Raw genomic sequence first — 6,449 nt, 5'->3', positions numbered from 1 at the left:
GAAGCTGGAGCCTGTTTTTACTGCGGGGCTAAAGGCCATCTAGTCTCGGGATGCCCAGTTCGTTTAAACTTCCCAGCCCCTCGCTAGACGACAGGCCGCGAGGGGAGTTATCTGCCACAGATTCTGGTAAAGAATTCATGTATTTACCTGTCAAGTTATGCCTCGATCGCCAAGTTCATGATCTCAGGGCCCTCGTAGATTCTGGGGCGGAACAGAGCTTAATTGACTTTCGTGTAGTTAACCACTTGTCTATCCCCACAGAGCCCCTAGAAAACCCCATTGAAGCCTCGGGCCTCGGGGGACAACACCTGTCCCGTATTACCCATCGCACCAAGCCCATTCTCCTCGTCACGTCAGGTAACCATAGGGAATCAGTTCAGTTTTACATCACCCAGTCCGCCCATACCCCCATAGTGTTAGGGTTCACCTGGCTCAGATTACATAATCCCCAATTTAACTGGGCTCAGGGATCTGTCACTCAGTGGAGTCCTTATTGCCTTGCAAACTGTTTACTGTCCGCTGTTCCCCGTGTTCCCCCCATAGATACCGAGAGTCCCGCCTCAGTAGATCTGGTTTCCATTCCGTCTTGTTATCACGACTTAAAAGCAGTTTTCAGCAAATCTAAGGCTAGCGCTCTTCCCCCGCATAGACCTTACGATTGCGCCATTACTCTCCTTCCTGGCGCTCCTTTACCTAAGGGGCGGCTGTTCAACCTGTCCGGTCCCGAAAGAAGCGCCATGGAACAGTACATCCAGGAAGCGCTCTCGTTAGGTCACATACGACCCTCTTCCTCCCCTGTGGGGGCTGGTTTTTTCTTCGTGGCTAAGAAAGATAAGACACTCAGGCCTTGCATCGACTACCGCGAACTAAATCAGATCACCGTCAAAGATAAATATTCCTTGCCTTTAATCACGTCTGTTTTTGACTCTCTTCAACAAGCCCGTATCTTCACGAAATTAGACCTCCGCAATGCGTACCATCTGGTTCGTATCAAGGAAGGCGACGAATGGAAGACTGCATTTAAAACCCCCTTAGGGCACTATGAATATTTGGTCATGCCCTTTGGCCTCACCAACGCCCCTGCAGTCTTCCAGCGGTTGGTCAACGACATTCTCCGTGACTTCCTTAATCGCTTCATCTTCGTCTACCTTGATGACATTCTCATCTATTCCCATGATCAGGCCCAGCATGAACATCACGTACGTCTCGTGCTTGAGAGACTTTTGGAAAACCAACTCTATTTAAAATTCGAGAAATGCGAATTTCATGTTCCAACCGTTCAGTTTCTCGGCTACGTCATCGAGGCAGGTTGCATCCGACCTGACCCCTCTAAGATAGAGGCCGTCGCCAACTGGGCACCTCCAGACACACGGAAAAAACTTCAGCAGTTCTTAGGCTTCGCCAACTTTTATAGGCGATTTATCAGGAATTACAGCAGCATCGCTTCTCCTCTCACACGCCTTACTTCCACTACTCATCCCTTTGCCTGGTCTACTGAAGCCCAACAAGCCTTCAACAAACTGAAGGACCTTTTCGTATCCGCACCCATCCTCATCCAACCTGACCCATCTCGTCAATTCATTGTCGAGGTGGACGCTTCTGATACCGGTGTGGGTGCCGTCCTCTCCCAAAAAGAGGCCTCAACTGACAAATTAAAACCTTGTGCTTATTTTTCACGAAAACTATCACCAGCAGAAAGAAACTATGATGTCGGCAACCGGGAACTACTTGCCATCAAGCTGGCATTGGAGGAATGGCGTCACTGGTTGGAGGGAGCAGAACAGCCATTCATCGTGTGGACAGACCACAAGAACCTGGCCTATCTCCGCTCAGCCAAACGACTCAACTCCAGGCAAGCTCGTTGGTGTCTTTTTTTTGACCGCTTCAATTTTGTAATCACCTACAGACCCGGATCCCGAAATATCAAGCCTGACGCCCTGTCCCGAAAGTACAGTCCATCAGAACGCGCCCCGGCCACCATCCTTCCTTCCACCTGCGTCATCGGAACCCTCACGTGGGACATCGAGAACAAGGTACTCCAAGCCCTGAGAGACAATGATGACCACCCTCCTGTCCCCAGGGGTACCTTGTTCGTCCCAGCTGATCTCCGGTCCGAGGTCATCACCTGGGGGCATGCATCCCGCTTGGCTTGCCATGGGGGGGTTCACCGGACTCTTAACCTCATCCGCAAAAGGTTCCATTGGCCTGCCATGGAAAAGGACGTGCGAGATTATGTCGCAGCCTGCTCCACGTGCGCCCGATCGAAATCTTCATCCTCAGCTCCGGCAGGTCTGCTTCATCCACTCTCCACTCCCGATCGACCCTGGTCCCATCTGGCCATGGATTTCGTCACAGGTCTTCCCCCGTCACACGGTAACACTACCGTCCTCACTGTTATTGATCGTTTTTCGAAAATGGCTCACTTCATTCCCCTTCCTCAACTCCCCACGGCCACTGTGACTGCTGACCTGATGGTCAACCATGTTTTTCGCCACCATGGCATCCCTATGGACATTGTCTCCGACCGCGGCCCCCAATTCACGTCACAAGTGTGGAAGGCCTTCTGCTCGGCCTTGGGGGCCACGGTCAGTCTCTCGTCAGGCTATCATCCCCAGTCGAACGGTCAAGCGGAGAGAGCGAACCAGGAGCTGGAGGCAGCTCTTCGCTGTCTGGCGGCACAGAATGAAAAGGACTGGTCCACCTTCCTGGTATGGATAGAGTACGCCCATAACACTCATCCTTCATCTGCCACCGGGATCTCTCCTTTTGAGGCCGCCCTAGGGTACTCACCACCTCTGTTTCCATCCCAGGAGTTGGATCTGGCAGTGCCTTCTGTCCACCATCACCTCCAGCGTTGCCAACGCGTCTGGACTCAGACGAAGGCCGCTCTCCTCCGCACCAAGGAGAGCAACTGCCGGATCGCCAACCGTCGCAGGGTGGTGGGACCCGACTATCAACCTGGTCAGAGGGTTTGGCTCTCCACTCGCAATATCCCCATTCAAGCATCCTCCAAGAAACTGGCTCCCCGATTCATCGGTCCTTACGTCATTGACAAACTCATCAACCCTACCTGTGTCCGTCTTCGTCTGCCTAAAGCCCTGAAGGTTCACCCGTCTTTTCACGTCTCACAGATCAAGCCAGTCCAGGACAGTCCTCTGTGCCCGCCGTCCGCTTCCCCACCGCCCGCCCGGGTCATCGACGGCGCTCCGGCCTATGACGTCAGCCGGATTTTGGACATCCGGCGTAGGGGTCGTGGATTCCAGTTCCTGGTCGACTGGGTGGGCTACGGTCCGGAGGAGCGTTCATGGATTCCCCGCTCGTTTATTCTGGATCCCTCGCTCATTGAGGATTTCTACCGTGCCCACCCTGATCGCCGCCCTTGACCGCCTGGAGGCGGTCGTTGGGGGGGGGGGGTACTGATATGGTGCCTCTGTCGGACTCCTCCCCCCTCTCCTCTCCGCTTGGCTGCTGATTCTCTACACCTGCGACCACTTACCTCATCACCTCATCCGCCTTCTTAAGGAGCCACAGGATCATCAGTCTTCGCCAGTCCGTTGCCCCTGATGGTGCATAGTTGGTCCTCAAGTCAAGCTATTGTTCGTTTTCGCTACGTCAAGCCTACGACTAAACCTGTCTCTCTCTCTACTCACCCTCAGGAATCCAGTACCACGAGTGGTCGCTCGAATCAGTTCCCAGCCGTTCTCATCAGTCTGTCCTCTCCTGCGGTCCCACCACGAGCCTCTGCCTCATCAAGTGTCTCCACCTTCGTCAACATCGGCCTACGGAGAAATCCACCAGTGACGCCGCTAACTTCTGTCTTTCAGTTCGGAACCGACATCTGGACCTGCTCACGTTCTGCTCTCTGCTCCTCGTATTAAAACTCTTACCCGCCAACGCTCGCCTCCCGCTGTGTTTCTTCTGGGTTCCAGCATCTGGGTTCGAAAAGTGTTCTGTAGCCATGACAGATCTCATTTGTAGTTTAAAAAAGTGTTGTTTTTTTGGTCACGTTTAAAGTTGTACAGTCAAAACAATTAGAATTCGAGCCATAAAGTTCTTTTATAACCTTCAGCCCTTTGAGTGACAAAAGGATTTTTGGCCACAAAACGGACTCAAAAGGCAAAGATCTCATCTGTGGTTCAAAGAAGTTTTTTTCCTTGGTCACATTTCAGGTTGAACATTCAAAACTGTTAGATCTTGAGCCAAAATGCTTTTTTGACACTTTTAACACTTTTGAGTGACAAAAGGATTTTTGAGCACAAAACGCACACTAAAGGCAAAGATCCCATCTGTGGTTCAAAGAAGTGTTTTTCCTTGGTCACATTTCAGGTTGAACATTCAAAACTGTTAGATCTTGAGCCAAAATGCTTTTTTGACACTTTTAACACTTTTGAGTGACAAAAGGATTTTTGAGCACAAAACGCACACTAAAGGCAAAGATCTCATTTGTAGTTCAAGAAAGTGTTGTTTTTTGGTCACGTTTCAAGTTGTACTGTCAAAACAGTCAGAATTTGAGCCATAATGCTCGTTTATAACCTTTAGCCCTTTGAGTTACAAGATAATATTTGGCCACAATACGCACTCAAAAGGTAAAGATCTCATCTCTAGTTCAAAAAAGCGTTTTTGCTTGGTCACATTTCAGGTTGAACATTCAATACTGTTAGATCTTGAGCCAAAATGCTTTTTTGACCCTTTTTGCACTTTTGAGTGACAAAATGACCTTGGCCACAAAAAACACTCAAAAGGCTAAGATCTCATTAGTAATTAAAAAAAAGTGTTTTTTTGTTCACATTTCAAGTTGAACAGTCAAAACTGTGAGATCTTAAGCCAAAATGCTTTTTTGACACTTTTAGCACTTTTGAGTGACAAAATGATTGTTTGCCTCAAAATGCACTCAAAAGGCAAAGATCTCGTCTTTGGTTCAAAAAAGGGTTGTTTTTTGGTCACGTTTAAAGTTGTACAGTCAAAACAATCAGAATTTTAGCCAAAATGCTTTTTTGACACTTTTAGCACTTTTGAGTGACAAAAAGATTTTTGAACACAAAACCCACTCTACAGTTAAAGATCTCATTTGTAGTTTAAAAAAAGTGTTGTTTTTTTGTTCACGTTTCAAGTTGTACAGTCAAAACAGTCAGAATTTTAGCCAAAATGCTCCTTTACACTTTTAGCCCTTTGAGTGACAAAATAATTGTTGGCCACAAAACGCACTCAAAAGGTAAAGATCTCATCTCTAGTTCAAAAAAGTGATTTTCCTTGGTCACATTTCAGGTTGAACATTCAAAACTGTTAGATCTTGAGCCAAAATGTTTTTTTGACACTTTTAGCACTTTTGAGTGACAAAAGTAGATTGAGCACAAAACGCACTCTAAAGGCAAAGATCTCATTTGTAGTTTAAAAAAGTGTTGTTGTTTTTTTTGGTCACATTTCAAGTTTAACAATCAAAACAGTTTGAAATTGAGCCAAAATTCTTTTTTGACAGTTTTTGCACTTTTGAGTGACAAAATGACCTTGGCCACAAAAAACACTCAAAAGGCTAAGATCTCATTAGTAATTAAAAAAAAGTGTAGTTTTTTTGTTCACATTTCAAGTTGAACAGTCAAAACTGTGAGATCTTGAGCCAAAAATGTTTTTGACACTTTTAGCACTTTTGAGTGACAAAATGATTGTTGGCCTCAAAACGCACTCAAAAGGCAAAGATCTCATCTTTGGATCAAAAAAAGTATTGTTTTTTGGTCACGTTTAAAGTTGTACAGTCAAAACAATAAGAATTTTAGCCAAAATGCTTTTTTGACACTTTTAGCACTTTTGAGTGACAAAAGGATTTTTGAGCACAAAACGCACTCTAAAGGCAAAGATCTCATTTGTAGTTTAAAAAAGTGTTGTTTTTTTGGTCACGTTTAAAGTTGTACAGTCAAAACAATTAGAATTCGAGCCATAAAGTTCTTTTATAACCTTCAGCCCTTTGAGTGACAAAAGGATTTTTGGCCACAAAACGGACTCAAAAGGCAAAGATCTCATCTGTGGTTCAAAGAAGTGTTTTTCCTTGGTCACATTTCAGGTTGAACATTCAAAACTGTTAGATCTTGAGCCAAAATGCTTTTTTGACACTTTTAACACTTTTGAGTGACAAAAGGATTTTTGAGCACAAAACGCACACTAAAGGCAAAGATCTCATTTGTAGTTCAAGAAAGTGTTGTTTTTTGGTCACGTTTCAAGTTGTACTGTCAAAACAGTCAGAATTTGAGCCAAAATGCTCGTTTATAACCTTTAGCCCTTTGAGTTACAAGATAATTGTTGGCCACAATACGCACTCAAAAGGTAAAGATCTCATCTCTAGTTCAAAAAAGTGTTTTTCCTTGGTCACATTTCAGGTTGAACATTCAATACTGTTAGATCTTAAGCCAAAATGCTTTTTTGACCCTTTTTGCACTTTTGAGTGACAAAATGACCTT

At 46.1% G+C, this 6,449-nt stretch overlaps 1 long non-coding RNA gene across 1 annotated transcript; it reads left to right on the top strand.

The window, feature by feature from the left end:
• Window positions 1-3,519: 3,519 nt before the first annotated feature.
• Window positions 3,520-3,894, top strand: LOC111946763. Its single transcript, XR_002872516.1, has 2 exons — window positions 3,520-3,566; window positions 3,657-3,894. It is a non-coding gene; the product is annotated as an uncharacterized LOC111946763 (long non-coding RNA).
• The last annotated feature ends 2,555 nt before the right edge of the window (window positions 3,895-6,449 follow it).

This window comes from Oryzias latipes, chromosome 21, assembly GCF_002234675.1.
Source record: "Oryzias latipes chromosome 21, ASM223467v1".
Classification (NCBI taxonomy): Eukaryota; Metazoa; Chordata; class Actinopteri; order Beloniformes; family Adrianichthyidae; genus Oryzias; species Oryzias latipes.
This window is presented reverse-complemented; position numbering and strand designations above follow the sequence as displayed.